This window comes from Neolamprologus brichardi, unplaced genomic scaffold (assembly GCF_056152115.1).
Source record: "Neolamprologus brichardi isolate AB-2024 unplaced genomic scaffold, ASM5615211v1 NODE_ptg000033l+_length_6344489_cov_1, whole genome shotgun sequence".
In the NCBI taxonomy this organism is placed as follows: Eukaryota; Metazoa; Chordata; class Actinopteri; order Cichliformes; family Cichlidae; genus Neolamprologus; species Neolamprologus brichardi.
The window spans coordinates 3,888,929-3,908,268 of NW_028270137.1; positions in this window are offsets into that span (position 1 = coordinate 3,888,929).

The window sequence follows — 19,340 nt, forward strand, 5'->3', positions numbered from 1 at the left end:
AATTGTATGACATGTTTCCAGCGGTTAGTATCATGGTTGCTAGGCAACCTGGGCAGCGCGACGGAGACTAGACCGTCCCATACAGCCCATGTGTTTGCAACAAACTTGCCGTTTATTTTGCAATTCGAGCTCAACACTGCCCCTAGCGTCCTGGAGCACTTCTGTTGTGTTTTGGAGTTTGCATGTGTTTTGAATTTTGTAAGTGTTTTGGAGTTTGTAAGTGTTTTGGAGTTTGTAAATGCTTTGTCTCTAGGGGCCACCGTACTACACCTCGTAAAAGACCTACCTGTTGACCACTGGGGGACCACTTCCACGTCGAGGGAACCAAAAGAAAAGAAGTGATCGTGTTGGGAGACGTGACTGGATGGAGACACCTGAAAGCAGTGACTGTGAAAACTCTGAAACAGCCAGAGTACAGTACTGACTTGGAGTATCACCACAAGCTCAGCATCAAACATTTTCATTTCTTTGGCTCTCGGAGGAGGCGGACGCACTTTTTCTCCTCTCCCTTGTCTTCCCTGCTAGTTCTTATGTCCTTGTCTAGTCTCGTGTCTTTTTTGGATTACTTTCCCTGGAACACTCTCTCACAGCCTGTGTCTAAAACCTAAAAGAGAATTATGGATTTGATCAACTGGTCTCTTCTGGACTTCTCAGAAAGGGCTCACTGAAGGTGGCATGGTTAAGAGCTTGGAGGCGCTTACGACTGCAGTGAATGCTCAGAATAACACCTCTGAGCGTATGTATGTTGGATTACATCAGGAAAGAATCAACTAGGAACAACATCTCTGGGCGGAAGCTGGATTACATCTCGGATCAGTTGGCTGCGGTCGTGAGGTCTCAGAATCTGCTATGTGAGCAAAAGAGTGACAAGACCACGGAATCGACGGCTAATAACATCATGGAGAAACTCGCAGCTATTAACGGGAGATTGAGAGACCAGTGTCGGAGTGTTAAAAACAGCTTGAAATTTTCATGAGTTGTTTGCAAAAGAAAACCATCATAATGCGGCTACCCCTTTGGCGCCAGCTGTGGGCTCAAGGCTGGAGCCGAACAAAAACTCCCTGATAACGACTGTGTTGAGTCTGTTCCTTCCCATTCCCTACAAGGCCACCTGGGTTGGCTGGAAGACTGTTTACTTAGCCTGGCGGGTCGAAGGACACTGTCTCAGCTGAACTCTGGACACGCACACACATACATATACTGATACTGATAAGCACTCACTGACGCATCACCCTCACTTTCCAATGCCACCTCCAACGCTTACCTCCCCCATGATGTGGACATCGGGTCAGCTGGAGGCGCAGTCGAAGATTGCAGCGGTCCCAGATCAGATGTACACACTGGAACACTTTCACATGTTGCCTAGGGGACTGGCGACACTTTTAAGGCAAGTGATTACTTGCCAGGTAGCTGCAAAACTGTGACGCAATCTGCTGTGGTGGCATTAAAGTCCTGCCAGTTTACAGCGGCTGATTTGGTCCCTAAAGTCCAGAGAGTAATTATTCATGGTAAGGAATTCCTGTGGACACTGAGCGCGTGGACACTAAGCCTGTGGGCAGGCAATGACATTTAAACAGTGAGGCTGATGACCTACCATTTCTTCGTGTGACTGCTTCTGGTTTAAAAGGGACTCCAATACCAAAATCGATGAATTTGACACATAGAAATGCTGGATGATCAGGCGATGTGTCAAACACAATGTTTTCTGGCTTAATGTCTCGATGGTAGACACCCTTGGATTGCATTTCAGTGGCTGCATGTACCAGCTGTCTCATTATGACCAGACAGACAAATGAAAAATACGTTCAAATAATCAGATTTACATTGTCCATTAAAGTTTGCCATATATGTTATCTTGCCACTCGCTGACCTTAACCTCCCTCTCGTGCACAAAGGTTCTTCTGTTTGCCAGGTAGACTTCCAAGTCTATGTTTTTTTGGCCTTTCAAAGACCATGATGAGTTCGTCTTCCAAGTCATACCAGTCGTTTTAAGCGGGCGTCACATTGCTGCTCGTAGCCTCTGGTCCTGCCCCCACTATTATTAGCAATGCCACCTCCTTGGGAATCTCGGTCATTTTACCATTAAGAAGCTTGAGAAACAGAACATCGAGGTCAGTGTTCAAACATTAGGCTGTTTGAGGAACACGTTGGGGGAAAACAACAGAAAAAGACAAACATTTCTTACCACTGGTAGGTAGCTGACTAAAAACTGAGCAACATGCTTAATCACCACCTGCATTACAGAGAAAATGTGTTTTAGAAAAAGAGAACAGGAGGAACTAGAAGAATTGTAAAGTGCACACATAAGAAGCCATACTGGGAAATTGTCTTCTCTGCATTTTCCAAAGAAGACAGTCCCAAAGCCTCCTTCACCCAGCTTATCCTTCTCTTCGTATTTTTCTTCAAAGTCCTCTACAGAGAGACAAAACAAATTGAATTTAACAGGTAAAGGAGACTTTACTCACCTAGATATTTACGCACACCCACAGCACGTGGTGTGGTAAAGGTCGGCCAAGATTTTGACCACATGTCAGAAACTGGATCAAAATTGGACTAAACTCACTTGAACTCTGACTTTGTCTGCACTTAGAACTATCACAAGACATTAAAACAAAACATCGGGCATTGATGACATCACAGGAATCTAACATTCTAATCTATGCAAACTGTCTCCATGGCTACATAATATCAAATTAAATCATAGCAAAGGAGTAAAAAGCAGGATCAGTCTTAGGGTGTATGTTACATGTTTGCCAGTTTGGATGAGTGAGTGCAATACTTCATCGGCCTGTGTTGTAGCAACCTGTTGAACCTGCTGAGAAACTTTTCTTTGTCCACTCTGCCCCAAACTTCACATGCTCCATAAAAGTCGAGGCCCAGAGACCTCTGCATAGTTATTAGCATTAGGTTATCAGTATCATCTGATATATATGACATTTACAGTACAGTACTCACACATGACATAGGAGGAATAAATATGAACTTTTTGACATAAATTTGATCATATGAAATTGGATTTTTTTTAAATATGAAACTTTTTCCTTCCGTCATACTTCAGAAATATAATATATTAAGTTTTGAACATTTTAAAACATTTAGGTTTGCTCGTTGCATTTATAAGATCCTACATGGACGTGCTCCACAATCATTGGTCAGTCATGTTATCAGTGGAAAACAAACCTGATCCTCTACTAGAGGCGATTGTGCAATACCTTTTAGACATAACACTCAGCAAACAGTTATTATCAGTTAAAGTCAGTGAGATTTGGAGTGATACATGACACATGACGGAATAAGACACGCAGACTTAGCATGACGAACCGACGAGGAACACGTACACTGTGAATACATACAGAGGGAAAAGAGGACTAGAGATGAGACATGGACGTAACTAAACACAAACAGAACATGATGGCTGGAGGGGAAAACACACGTGACAGAAGGAATGGGTCACAAGGGCAAAACATGTAAACGAGAGGAGGAGACGGGAGAAAAAGACATTACTGAAATACATGAAGGGCCAGGGCTGGGGCAGCCAACCAGTCACAGACAAACAGCCACATTTTTTACTGTGTCACCGCAAAGAGCCACATCATACACCTGGGCACACATGAACATCACCCATCCCTTCCTCTGTCCTGCGTTCAGTTTAGGGTATCAAGCTCAGGACCCTAACCCCATCAGGCCGGGGTCTTTGTGTGGAGTCTGCATGTTCTCTCCAGCTTCCTCCCACAGTCTAAAGACATGCAGTCAGTGGGGATTGGTGTGAATGGTTGTCTGTGTGTTAGCCCTGCCACGGGCTGGCGACCTGTCCAGGGTTGACCCCGCCTCTCGCACTATGACAGCTGTGATAGGCTCCAGCCCCCCACGACCCTGATAAGTGGAAGAAGGTGGACGGACTTTGATGACCTCACTGGACGCCAGGCAACTTCTGAATGGATTGTTAACACTGGGCCACTCTACATGCCTGTTTCCAGTTATCGTGTTTACAGACACAGTGACACCAACGCTACCAAACACAGAAGCTGCTTGGCAGAAGTTTTGTCACATTATTGTAACTGAGAAACGTCACAGCATTGCTCACAATGTGAGGGCGGGGCTGCAATAACCCTGCTGTGCTTTCTAATGTTTCATATTAAGACTAATCTGTGTTGACCTTTCTCTGATTATTGTTTCATAATGAAGAAAGGTCAGATATTACCAAACACATATGAAAAACTCATCTAAACAACATGTAGTGTAAAAATAAATGTCTTGGAGACAGCAGCTAATCAGATATTTTAATTGTCGGGTTTGGATTCAGCACATTAAAATAATAAGAAACAGCACTTTATATGTGAAACAGTCGACTTCTGAAAAGTCCAGCAGAGTAAGACAAGCAGGTGAACAGCAGCAGTATATCATGAAGCCTTTTATGGGCATGTTGGATGACAACAGCCATTTTTATGTTTCCTGTTCTTGTATAATTTACCAAGAAACAGTTGCACAAATGAACCAGAGAAACCCACACAGTGTTTTGAAATTGAGCTGCAAACATGTTTTCTTTTATTAGCACGTCAAGCTTCACCCTGAAGACGAGCACGAGCTGCGTCTGCTCACAGAGACTCGGAGATGTGATTGAAAGCAGCTGAAGGATGGTTTTGGTTTATTTTTTTACAAATGAGATGTTTTTCTAATTCTCCATGTAACTTTGCACTGTCCACCGCTGTAACAAAACAAATTTCCCACGTGTGGGACTAATAAAGGTTTTCTTATCTTATGTAATTTGACATATTTTGTTGTTTTGTGTGTGTGTTTGTCTGTGTGAAGTTTTGATGTGTATCTGAAAAACACAATTTTGAAAACACTGGAAAACCTCAAGACATTTTTTCCTTGACTTTCTATGCAAACAAAAATTCCCACCAAGGCTTTTCAGTGTGAAATTTAGTGTGTATAGAAAATACCTGTGCCAGGTTGTCACCATCTAGTGGTGAACATGGCCTTACCACTACATCAGGTGAGTTTTTCACTGTGCACAGTGACACAAAACTCATTTAACAACACAAACTATTTAAAAATGCATTTTAAAATGACGTAGGCAGATCAAGGCAATGTTACAGTTTCAGTAAGAACTGAAGTTTATTGTAATCCTTCAATTATGCAGGGCGTCACACTAACACAGTTGTTTATGTTCAGTATAGCTCTGTTATTATCAATTGGATTCAAAACGCGACCAGTTTGATGTCTTAAACTAAACTGGCATTAAAGTTTCAATGAACTAAAGTGGTCCCCCTGAGTCAGCACCAGTGGCGGTCCTAGCCTGTTTGGCACCCCGGGCGAACACTCCCTCTGGCGCCCTCCACACACACACACACACACACACACACACACGCACACACACACACACACACACACACACACACACACAAAACATATTAAGGATTGTACATTAACATAAAGCTGTTGTACACACACACACACACACACACAAACTTGACCAACACTGGTGGGTCCTGTGTCACATACCCCGAGTCCTAAAGTGTATATTTATTTTCTTACTCTTCTTATATTTATTGTCTGTTTACTTGCACTGCTGTAACTGGAGCCTCGTCGTCTCGTCTCTCTATATACTGGACTGTATGTAGTGGGGATGACAATAAAGTTTACTTTGACTTCAGCAGCGAGCAGGCGCACCGAGGGCTCTCGCGCTCACTTTTCGCATACAGAATTTCGAAAAAACATCGGTGCAAATTATAAGTCTGTATCATGATGTCTGGTGTTTTCGTGTTTGTTTGTTTTGTTTTTATTTTGTTTTATTTTGCGAGTTGGTTATTAGATGCTGCTCCAGCCACATGAGAATCCCCCGCCGCCCCGCCCTCTCCTCCCTGTGCTGCAAGCAGCAGGCGCACCTCGCAAGCGGAGGGCGCCCTTACTCCCAGCAAATGGGCGATAGAAAACCGATCGGTGCCTGTGACATTCCCACTATGTCACAGGCTGGCCGTGATGCCGCCCCCCACCACGATGCCGCCCGTTGCATTAATTAACATCCATTTAACGCTGCGACCCAGGGGTAGACAGGGGTAGAGTTTCCAGGAACAGAGTTCGTACTATATGCGGTAAGCTGCGCAGCAAAACAGGGTTCCTGCTGCGATGAGGCATTGCTTTCCATGCTTTTAGGTGGGAGCTTGGGTGGTAAACACAGTGGGTTGTGGGGATTAATCCAGCTCCGACAAGTCTCAGGCGGATCTTACCACTAGCAGCCCAGGAATAAAGCCCCCGAAGACGACGGAGCAGGACAAGAAAGCCGGCTCTCTTCCCCCGCTTCCTCCGACGAGGCCTCTGAAGCAAAATTGAGCTGACCGGCAAGAGTGCAGGTGAACCGGGTGCTGCGTCACGCTCAAGCGGCGGTGGGAAAACAACGTCGTATTGTTGACTCTGAAAGTTATCCATAGCAGATTTGATCGCCAGTAACGCATGGCGATCATAAATCCGAAGGGAGATGACACCGGACAAAACTAGCAAGAACACTTGCATAACATATAAAGTAAACAAACACATGGACGGAGGCAGCGGCACAGCCAAACACAGGCGCCATCTTGCTTCTCCAATATGTGGCACTGTCAATGTCAATGTGTTGAGTTTTGCCTCCCCTTGTCTTGTCATGTCTGATGAGTCCCAGCTGTGCTTTCCTCCTGTTTCACATTCCCTAATCACCTCAGTATGTATTTAAGCCCTGTGTTTTTCCCTGCTAGTTGTTGTGTCCTCCACGTTTGTTGTGTGCGTATTCTTCGTCGTCTACCTTCAGGTCAAAGGCAAAGTCATATGCATCTCCAGTCTAGTTAGTTTAAGTTGTTGTTTATGTATTGCCAAGTGAGTCTCACCACCAAATTAAGCTGCCGTTTAAGTTAATGTTTTGTCTCCGAGTCCTGCACTTGGGTCCAGCCACTGACAGCCACACAGCTCATCGTGACAGAAGGACGCAACCATAACATGGACCCAGCGGACTCACCTCACCGAGAAAGAGAGGTGGACCTTGCTCGCATCCTCGGACTGATGACTCGCATTAGCCACGCCTCAGATTTGCAGACATTCTCAGTCGGGCTGAATGCAATACAAACCATATTCGACGGAAATCCTCACCTGCGCCAGCTCTCTATAGCTTCGGAGTTCAGCCGTTCGCTGACCCAGGCTAAGGAGGCAGCCAAAACCCGGGAGCTGGCCCAATTCACCCTCATCTCCTCGTCCACTCCGCCTCAGTCACAGCGAGCAAGCCCTCTCACACCGCCGCAGCGGACGGAGATTTCTTCAGCTCCGCTGCAGCAGCTGCAGTCGCAGCATCAGACTCTTTCCTCCCTCACGTCTGGTCCCGACCACCCCTCACCTGCCTCATGCCTGGCAGGAATGTGGTCGGAGGATGAGGGCCTGGTCACCGTTGCTCCAACACCTTCCGTTTCCTCTGCTGCTCCCGTTTCCAAAAGAAAGCAGCGTTCTCGTCGTCACCGTCCCTCACCGAGTCCAGTTCATGCTTTGAACAGCTGGACGTGGTGAGTGAACAGATCAATTTTCACCCGGCTTCTTCCACGCGGGGAACTTTAAGCTCAGAGGCAGTGAATCCAGAGTCAGTTAACTTTTTGACTGTTAACTCTGAGTCTGTAAGGATAGAAACTGATGATCCCAAGATGGCTGACTCTGAGGTTGCTTTTTGGGACTCTGAGCATTCTAATGATCCATTTTTTGTTTCCTCCAATTTTGAGAAAATTCAGGAGTCAAATGACCTTATTTCACCAGAGTTGAATGAAGTTTTGTGTTCTGTAAATAAGAGTGTAGTTTCTGGATGTAACTCTGAAAAAACTGGAGTTTCTGTTTTCACTTCTGTGCCAAGTTATGTTGATCCTGAGCCACGTGTTTTTGGATCAGTTAATAGTACAAGGAAGGCTTCGGTAGTGCTAATTAATAGTGAGCTTTCAGATGTAGATTACATGTGTGAATATGTAATGGAATTTTCTGACTTGGACAATCATAATCTCACTCAGGACATTAAAAATGCTGTTTAAAAGACTATTTGCTGCTCTGCTCAAAAGACAATGTCTCCTACTGCTAAACTAAACAGGGACAGTTCAATTTCCCAGCCAAATTCCATCTATGCTGTTCAGGCAACACCTCATGAGACTGTTGTTGTTGTTGCTTCACCCATGTGTTACGCGGCTCACCAGCCAGTTCATTCTGAGGCTGCCTGTGATAAACCTCATGTTTCCATAACCTCTCCTGACTTAAATTTCACAAGCCCAGAGTATGCTCATTCAAAGACTGTTTGTGTTGCTCATTGAGAACTCTTCAAGACTGTGCGTTCTGTGATTGTCCAGGTTAAGAGCAACAAGGTGTCACCTGCTGTTAACAAGCTGGCAAAAATACTTGGCTTGAACACTGCAGAGTTGGTTGCTCAAGTTAGAGTTTCGGTTCCACGATCATGTCTGTATAACTCTGTGCGCCATGCTTTTCAGCCAGTAGCCCTGGAAACTTTGTGTGCAACTTCCCAGGCTGCGTTTTGTAAGACTGTGTTTAATGTTGCTTCGCACCCAGTTTATTCAGACACGGCTTGTATGATTTCTCCAGCACCTGTGACTGCCCCTGAACTCACCTTTCCTAAGACTGCTAATGTCAACCTGGATGACTTAAGAGTAGCAGTTTTACCAAGGTCAGCCTGCACTAAGTCTCGGTTTTCTAGAACCATGTCTGGTACCATAAACCTGGTTTTCCCCGTGACTGTTACAGCTCCTCTGCTCTGCTCTCCGCCTCCAGTTCCAGTTCCCAGGGCAGCTCGGGCCCAGCTTTCCCTTGCATCCATACCAGCTCATTGGGTGGGGGTGGCTGAGGTCCAGCTGATCTGTCCTTCATTTCCCAGGCAAACCATGGCTCTGTTCATCCCTGCACCCGTACCTGTTCCTTGGGTGGGGATGGCGCCGGTCGCCGGTCGTTGCCTGTGCCTGTTCTGGTTCCCCGTGTGAGGGCAACTGAGACCCTGCTCACTCCTGCACCCGTTTCAGTTCCTCGGGTGGGAGCAGCGGCGGTCCAGTTAGCTCCTGCACCCACACCTGCCTTTACTGCCTTTACCCTGGCTGCCTTTACCCCAGGGTAAAGGCAGCCAGAACACAGCTCTTCCCTGGACCTGTATCTGTTGTTCAGGTGGGGATGGCTGGTTTTCGGCCAGGCCCAGTACCCATCCCTGTTCCCCGGAGAAGAGATGCTGAGAGTCGGTTACCAGCTCTGTTGCAAGCTCCAACCATCACTACCACCAGCACAACCATCATCACAACCACCACTACAACTTCTGTTTCAGTCAACTGCCCAGCCGGTAACTCAGCAATTAGTGCAAGCACCAATTCAGCTACCTATGCAGCCAGGGGTCCCACTTGCCTCTGGCCCTGCATCTGCTCCAGCTGGAGGGCCCGAGGAGCCTGTCCAGCCTCAAGTCACATTGGCTGGGGGTTCAGGAGAACCCAGCCAGCTTCCTGCTATGTCGGCTGGAGGGCCCGAGGAGCCCGTCCAGCACCACGCCTCGTCAGCTGGGGGTTCGGGAGAACCTAGCCAGCATCAAGTCTTGTCTGCTGACGGTCCAGGGAGGTCCGTTCAGCCACCGCCTGCAGCATCACCGCCTGCAGCATCACCGCCTGCAGCATCACCGCCTGCAGCATCACCGCCTGCAGCATCCGCATCACTCAGTAACAGCACCTTTTTAATATTATTGACTATATTTTATAGTCACATTTACATGAAATGTCAAACAATCACAGAGTAACACTGAACTAAACAATCAATGGAATTTGAGTTGTTCTTCTTTGTTCTTTATATTTGATTTATTGCAAGCAGCGGGAGTAAAAGCTAAAGAAAAAATACGAAAGATATGAACGAATCTCTGCTCTTACAGTTTTTATTGTGCCATAATGTCTCCTTTGAAACTGTCCTCTTGCTCGTCTTTTGGATGCTCACCTCTTCTTCACCTTTCCTGTTCCTTTCACCAAACTGCTGCACTCTTGTTCTCTGCTCTCGCCTCCTGTTCTGGTTATAGTTAGAATGCAGTCAGCATGTGCCAAACAAACTCCCCCCAAATCTATCATGTTTGATATGATGACATGATGATGATTTTAACATCTTATTTATGCACTTATTTAATGCACTGAGCAAGTTCATGCCATAAGAGCTAAATAGCCATCAAAGAAAATCCTGAATGCCTAATACAGGACAGGCCAACATTATCACGTGTTGACAATATGTGATTAGAAAATGAATTAAGAATAATTGAAAGTGCTGTTACATTGGGGAATCGATCCGGGCCCTCCAGCTCCCGAACTGGAAATACTAAACACTAAACTCTTAAACATCCCAGGGAGGTGAGGCAATGTCCATGGCAGGCACACACACCGTCCTCTTCTACTCAGTCTGCGACTCACTCAGTCCAATCCAGAATGGTTCTGCGTGATCTCTGTCAAACAACCCCTGCATAAAATCCATAAAGTGTCTCTCCATCTCAGGGCGTTTGTTTAATGTACGGCGCAGCGACTCTAAGCGACTTAGTGCTTGGTGTCTGTTGTTTGGGAGGCGGGTCGTCGGTATACGGAAAGGAAGTGGAGCTGTCCAGCTATTTGCATCGTCTTGGTAAAAGTCTCTTTCCATTATTTCCAGAAAGACTTGGTCCTCAAGGGAAGGGGCTAGCTCTTCGTCCTTTTCCCTTTGCTGGAATATGTGTGTCCCTATTTGACATGAACTGCGAGTGTCCCAGGATTTGTTGTGTGACTGCTCTTTGACATGAAAGCTGTTCTGACAGGGTGTTAGGAGACTTGGACGCCCGTTCTCTAGAACACTCGTTCTGTATGTGCCTATGATGGCTGGCTTATGGGCTCCTCCTAAGAATACATCACCTACAATAACCCACCCAAGTGCAAGTCTCTGGGCAAATGGAGCTTTGACTGGTCCATTCACTCGTTCATACACTTTGTGCACTTGTATTATGTCTCGGCCTAACAGCAACATAATCTTGGCCTCAGGGTCTAGGGGCTGCATATGATCTGCTAGGTGTTTGAGGTGCGGATGGGCTAGAGCAATCTCTTGCATTGGGATTTCATTCTTGTTGTCTGGGAGTGAGTCACACTCGAGCAAAGAAGGCGGAGGAGAGCTGAACTGGCCATCAACGGACTGAGGTTCTCAGCTAAGCGGCCATTTGTGACTTCGCTAATGACCTATTGCTCTGGTCATCTATGATAGCGTAAACCTTGACTTTTTTGTCTGGATGCCCCTTTGGATAAATGTAGGCTTGACATATTTTTGAGCAGGAACGCCCCCCACATAAGTCCCCACAAACTTGAGTGCATGCTGAGCTAGTCTCCAAGTCTAGGCTACTCTCACCACCATGCTCCTCCCTGTCCTGGTCTGGGGCAATGTTTTGAGCTTTTGTGTTTTGTGTCCATTGAGCTGGACCTGCATGCAGCGCTGCAACGTGTTTGTTGCTGTTGCACTCTTGGCAAGTAATCTCTTCCTTACAGTCTTTAGCTTGGTGAGCTGAGGAATCGCAGCACCTAAAACAGATGCTGTGTTCTCTGAGGTATGCCTTACGCTCATCTAGTGTCTTTTCACTGAAACCTCTACACTTACTTAACGGGTGCGATTTCTTGTGGATGGGACACAGTTTGTTTGTGAACTCACTTGTGCTGCCTAAGCTTGGTTTGTGAGTTTTGTTTACCTCTGTTTTGTGGATGGCAACAGGCGGTCTTGACTTGACAAATCTGGTATAGTGGTTGTCGTGAGTTATTGGATAGGATGTGGGACCTGATACAGTAGACTTAAAACCAGGGTCATTTCTCATTTTCGCTTCATCTTGTATGAAGCGACAGAAGAATGAGAATGGAGGGAAATATACATAATGTCTCTGCTTGTATTTAGTCCCCTCTGACATCCACCTGTGTTGAAGATTTGTTGGCAACTTATCAACTATTGGGGCAATGCCATGTGATGTGTCCAAATACACTAGCCCAGGTAAAGAGCCGTCTGGTTTGGCTGAATCAATTTCAGAAAGTAGGTTGCCAAGTTCTCTGAGATTCTGTGGGTCTTTGTTTGACACTCTAGGAAAGCGTTCAAGTCTGTCAAGGAGCGACTTCTCAATAGCCTCTAGAGTTCCATAACATTCTTGTAGCCGTGTCCAAACTCGACGTAGGCCCTCTGCTGGATTGTTGAGATGGACAGAGCGTATACGTTTGGCATGCTTAGACGACTCTTCTCCCAGCCACCGGGTGAGCAAATCTAACTGTTCGCTATATATGTGATGCAATAATACAGATTACTATTAGGAGAAGAATGAAACATTTCATAGTGCAGTTGTTGGGTGTTAATAGGTATTAACAGGTATTGCACACTGATATATGTAAAGACCCCAGTTTGTGCATATGTGGTGTACATTCACTGCTGTTGTGCAGTGTACAGGCTGACAGCAGCTGGAGGGAAAGGCCTCCAAAATCTCCCCTTTGCACACTGTGGGTGCAGCAGCCTATCACTGGAGGGAAAACAGTGTGTTAGTGTTGTCAGGGTGGCCTGTATGGGGTGGGAGCTGTTAACTCAGAAACTAGTCTTACTTGTTATCATCTATCGTCCACCTGGGCCTTACACAGAGTTTCTGTCTGATTTCTCAGACTTTATATCTAATTTAGTTGTGAGCTCAGATAAAATAATTATTGTGGGTGATTTTAACATCCATGTAGATGCTAAAAATGACAGCCTCAACATGGCATTTAACCTGTTATTAGACTCAATTGGTTTCTCTTAAACTGTAAAAAAATCCACCCACCACTTTAATCACACTCTAGATCTTGTTTTAACATATGGCATAGAAACTGAACATTTAACAGTGTTTCCTGAAAACCCTCTCCTGTCTGATCATTTCCTGATAACATTTACATTTACAATAATTGATTACACAGCAGTGGAGAGTAGACTTTATCAAAGTAGATGTCTTTCTGAAAGCGCTGTAACTAAGTTTAAGAATATAATCCACCCACTGTTATCATCGTCAATGCCCTGTACCAACACAGAGCAGAGTAGCTATCTGAACGCTACCCCAACAGAGGTCGATTATCTGGTTAATAATTTCACCTCCTCACTACGTACGACTCTGGATACTGTAGCTCCAGTGAAAACTAAGGTCTCTAATCAGAAGTACCTGACTCCGTGGTATAATTCTCAAACACGTACCCTAAAGCAGATGACTCGTAATCTGGAGAGGAAATGGCGTGTCACAAATTTAGAGGATCATCATTTAGCCTGGAGAAATAGTTTGTTGCTTTATAAGAAAGCCCTCCGCAAAGCCAGAACATCTTACTATTCGTCACTGATTGAAGAAAATAAGAACAACCCCAGGTTTCTCTTCAGCACTGTAGCCAGGCTGACAAAAAGTCAGAGCTCTTTTGAGCCAACCATCCCTTTAACGTTAACTAGTAATGACTTCATGAACTTCTTCACAAATAAAATTTTTATCATTAGAGAAAAAATGACCAATAATCATCCCACAGATGTAATATTATCTACAGCTACTCTTAGTACCATTGATGTTAAGTTAGACTCTTTTTCTCCAATTGATCTTTCTGAGTTAACTTCAATAATTACTTCCTCCAAACCATCAACGTGTCTTTTAGACCCCATTCCTACAAAACTGCTCAAAGAAGTCCTGCCATTGATTAATTCTTCGATCTTATATATGATCAACCTATCTCTAATAATCGGCTATGTACCACAGGCCTTCAAGGTGGCTGCAGTTAAACCTTTACTCAAAAAGCCATCTCTAGACCCAGCAGTCTTAGCTAATTATAGGCCAATCTCCAACCTTCCTTTCATATCAAAAATCCTTGAAAGAGTAGTTGTCAAACAGCTAACAGACCATCTGCAGAGGAATGGCTTATTTGAAGAGTTTCAGACAGGTTTCAGAGCTCATCACAGCACAGAAACAGCTTTAGTAAAGGTTACAAATGATCTTCTTATGGCCTCTGACAGTGGACTCATCTCTGTGCTTGTCCTAGTAGACCTTAGTGCAGCATTCGATACTGTTGACCATAATATCCTTTTAGAGCGATTAGAACATGCTGTGGGTATTACAGGTACTGCACTGCAGTGGTTTGTATCATATCTATCTAATAGACTCCAATTTGTGCATGTAAATGGAGAGTCCTCTTCACACACTGAGGTTAATTATGGAGTTCCACAGGGTTCAGTGCTAGGACCAATTCTGTTTACATTATACATGCTTCCCTTAGGCAGCATCATTGGAAGACATAGCATACATTTTCACTGCTATGCAGATGACACCCAGCTCTATCTGTCCATGAAGCCAGATAACACACACCAATTAGTTAAACTGCAGGAATGTCTTAAAGACATAAAGACCTGGATGGCCGCTAACTTTCTGCTTATCAATTCAGATAAAACTGAGGTTATTGTACTCTGCGCTGAAAAGCTTAGAAATATGGTATCTAACCAGATTCTTACTCTGGATGGCATTACCTTGGCCTCCAGTAACACTGTGAGGAACCTTGGAGTCATTTTTGACCAGGATATGTCCTTCAACGCAGATATATAACAAATATGTAAGACTGCGTTCTTCCATTTGCGCAACATCTCTAAAATTAGAAATATCCTGTCTCAGAGTGACGCTGAAAAACTAGTTCATGCATTTATTACTTCCAGGCTGGACTACTGCAATTCATTATTATCAGGATGTCCAAAAAACTCACTGAAAAGCCTTCAGCTAATCCAAAATGCTGCAGCAAGAGTACTGACAGGGACTAGAAAGAGAGAGCATATTTCTCCTGTTTTGGCTTCCCTTCATTAGCTTCCTGTTAAATCCAGAATTGAATTCAAAATCCTGCTCCTCACATACAAGGTCTTAAATAATCAGGCCCCATCTTATCTTAATGACCTTGTAGTACCATATCACCCTATTAGAGCACTTCGCTCTCGCTCTGCAGGCCTACTTGTTGTTCCTAGAGTATTTAAAAGTAGAATGGGAGGGAGAGCCTTCAGTTTTCAGGCCCCTCTTCTGTGGAACCAGCTTCCAGTTTGGATTCGGGAGACAGACACTATCTCTACTTTCAAGATTAGGCTTAAAACTTTCCTTTTTGCTAAAGCATATAGTTAGGGCTGGACCAGGTGACCCTGAATCCTCCCTTAGTTATGCTGCAATAGACGTAGGCTGCCGGGGGATTCCCATGATGCATTGAGTTTTTCCTTTTTCCTTTCCAGTCACCTTTCTCACTCACTATGTATTAACAGATCTCTCTGCATTGAATCATATCTGTTATTAACCTCTGTCTCTCTTCCACAGCATGTCTTTTATCCTGTCTTCCTTCTCTCACCCCAACCGGTCGCAGCAGATGGCCCCGCCCCTCCCTGAGCCTGGTTCTGCCGGAGGTTTCTTCCTGTTAAAAGGGAGTTTTTCCTTCCCACTGTCGCCAAAGTGCTTGCTCATAGGGGGTCATATGATTGTTGGGTTTTTCTCTGTATCTATGAAGCGCCTTGAGGCAACTTTTGTTGTGATTTGGCGCTATATAAATAAAATTGAAATTGATAAATAAATTGAAACACAAGCACTTATTTGAATTCTGAATATAGTAAGTGCTCATTATTGCTGTATTGTTGATGTCTTCTACAGCCAACAATCACTGTAAAATTTCAGTGATACATTAAATTATGCATTATGCACTGAGCAGTTGACATACTCTGACACGCATTAAGCAGTTATAATACTCTGAATCGCAGAAAAACAGAAAAAAGAAAGAAAACTTATCTTAAAAATCTGTAGGGTTGTTTTCTCTGAGACATGTTGGAATCTGTAAGCAGTTACTCCGAAAAGGATCCAGATGTTTCAAAATACTTCTCTGGCGAACGTTTCAATTCTGTGAACATAAATGCTGTGATTAATGGACTAAAAGTCATCGCTTCTCACCCCTATTTATGGATTCAAGGATCAAAGGATCAAATTGGTGGTAAAATTCTAAATATATGTGATGTCATAATCCTGTTAAATAGCCCCAATTTCAGACCTCATGTGAGTGCAAAAACCACAAGAACAACATAAAAAAGGAGAAAACGTACCTTAGAAACATGCCGGGATGCAGGAGACGGCAGCACTGCAGAGATGAGGACACGAATCAGTTTGGAATACACAAAACAATAAGCACAGTTGTACAGACACATACACACACTCCCAAAAACTAGCCAGCCCTCATGAGGAGGTGGCGACGCCCTCCAGGTGCGGGAAAGAAAGCAGGATAAATCAGGAGCGGGCTGCCTCACCGCTCTTTACAGTAGTGGACCGCCCCAAAGAAATCCAAACACATTAAAGTACATTTAGTTGTTTTGAGAGGTGTACTCAACACAGGACAGTGGCTGCAGGTGCTAATTGTTTTGAGTTCAAAGTAATTAAGGCTGCTGTTGCAAAGTTTGATAATAGAATCTGAAGCTGGTAATGTTCAGGGCTGCAGTACACGTGTAAAGATGAGTCTGCTTGTATGACATCATATGTGCCTTTGTGTAACTCAGTGGCAAATAAATTGGGTACCATAGCTCCATATGCCATTAGTTACTTTACAAGTGTAAGGAAAAGCAGAAGGACTTGTTTTTGGTTAAGACCAGTTAAAATGATGAATGTCTTTCATTCAGTTTCCTTGCTTGGTTTAGACACTAACTGGGCGAGCGAGGAGGACGACCACGTGGTGGCCAGAGGAGAATATGACTTTACAGCTGCTTCTCAGGAGGAGCTTTCTATGCAAGCTGGAGAGATGCTCAACCTCGCTCCTAAAGGTGATGAGCTTTTTACTGGCTGCGGGACATTTGATTCTGAGTGCTTTGACCCAAAACCTTCTATTTTTGTTTTCCTTATCTTAGAAATAACAGATGAGGGCTCTTCTTTTATGTGAGCGTGCCCCATGTTTACAACTATCTCCCTCGTGTTTAGAGCTACAGCCCCGTGTGCGTGGCTGGCTCCTGGCCAGCGTGGACGGTGAGACCACCGGCTCGTCCCAGCAAACTACGTTAAGATCCTCAGCAAGAGAAGAGACCGCCGGGCCACAGATGTGGAGAGGCTCGCTCAGGCCCAGCAGGCGAACACGCAGGCACCCCAAACAACCTCAGCTGCACAAATCTGTGTCTCTCCTGCAGCCCATAAACGTACAGCATCTACCCGCATCATGTACAGTACATGAATGACCCGTCTCGTCAGATTCATTAGGCTCAGCTGTGTCCCCCTCCTGTGTTTCCTCGTTTCCCTCTGTGTGTATTTATAGTAGTGATGGCCAAACAAAGCTTTCTGAAGCTTGTGTTGAAAAACGATTCATTACTGGAAGCTTTTTAACACAGTCCTCTGTGGTGACATCTGCTGGTCAAAAATATGAAGAGCAGCTTGAATCTACAGAAAAACTGAACTGCTTCATTATGATTGCCCACTCTGCAGAGTGGAATTCACAATTCACAATTCACAATTGGACGTCACTGATCACGTGACTGTGGCCAAACGAATCGAGCATCGACAGAGTGCTTCTGAAGCGGTGTGTTGGTGTTTTTGACACACGCGCCGGAGCGTCAGCTTCAAGCGGGCCATCACTAATTTATAGCATTCGTCCTCTTGTGTGTGTTACTGGTCCGTCTGTGTTCCTCCATGCTGTTTTTCCTGCTTGTCATCCTTCGTGTTTTAACTCCATTCCCTCGTGTCCAGGTTTCTTATTTGGTTCTCAGCTTTCCCAGTTTAGGTTTTCCTAGTTTTGTTTCTCGCCTCCCTCGCCTTTGTTTGTATGTCACTCTCCATAAATAAAGCTCACTCACATCAGCAGTGCCTGCATCTTGGGTCCTCCATTCATAACTCAACACGCAAACCCTGACATTTATTGTGTAGTTACATACTGCTAGGAAGTGCTGACAAAATATGAAATTATGATGCTATTTATGTAGAGGCACAGTACCAACACAGAACAGCGGGGACACAGAACCAAAACCTAAGAACTAACAAAGACACATCAAGAAATCAAAGATTAATAAAACAAAACAGAAAACACTGAGCCAGCGACCCAGGACCGTGACATTCAGTTTCTCAAGGAGGAATCAAAGCAAACATTTGTTTCTTTTTATGAATAAGAGATTTCCTTTATGGGTTACGTGATGGTGTAAGTTCCAGCACAGCTCATTTAGTGTGCAGAAGTGCTCCGAGGCCCCTATGAAACACATGATTGAAAGAATCTAATAAATTAGAGGGGTGCAGTAGCTGTAGTATGACTTTTTGTTCTCCTGCTGCATGATGACTTTTCTTTTTTCTTTTTTTTTGGTGGGAGGAAGTTGACATCTCAGTCCATTGTGACGTGCAGATCTTTGACTGGCTTATGAACTCCGTCAGGAGGAACTCAGCAGGAGAGGGAAACAAGGACCAACAAACCCGGCTTGGTAAAAAGGAACAAGAACAGAAAAAATCAACATCATTACACATCCCTGAGCTGTCATTTACACCACCTGTGGCGCTTGATTTATTGGTCACTAAACGTGGTGTGTGTTTGGTGCGTCACTGGCTGCGTGTTCTGTGTTATTTGTCGGTCGTGTGGTTTGGGCGTTGATATTTGACATCACAGCAGAGAGACTGGATGTGATGTCAGACCCCTCTAAATCGTGTAATTTACAGATATTTAATTCCAATGATTTGACTGCATCATTGTGTCTTTGAGTTATGACCCAAACTCTCTTTCAACTTTGTGAATAAATTCACGTGCCCCTGTGACCTCATAATTACACCACAGTTCAGATGGGATGAATGAGTCATGAGGTCACACCAACAGTGACAACATCAGCAGTGACATCACTAAAGTTGAGTCCATAAATAGAACCCGTGACGTGGAGCAGGTACCGCCGTTTTGGACGATGCCACGACACAGGTATAGACGCAAACGTGCTTCTCGCCCCGTTCGCAGACGCAGGAGAGCCCACAAGGCCTCGGGTGTCCGCAGACGTGGGAGAAGATACCGTCGCAGACACTAGACAATCCCAATAAACATGTAGGATGAACATCAAAATGTGGTCCAATCAATTTTTTTTAGATAATATATGTTGTTGTTGTTTTGTGTGTGTTTGTTATCAATGTTGTGAAAAAAGTTAAGCTTAGTAAGCCATCAAGCACTGATTACTCGTAGAAGAGCACCAATAGGAGACAGAACTAATTAGAAGGTGTTATTATTCAGTCTGTACATCGAATAGAAGGCACTAACCACAAGGTGATCTTCAATGCATCTCTGTGTGAATGTGAACGGGGCGAGAAGACCCCCACTGACTGCATGTCTTTAGACTGTGGG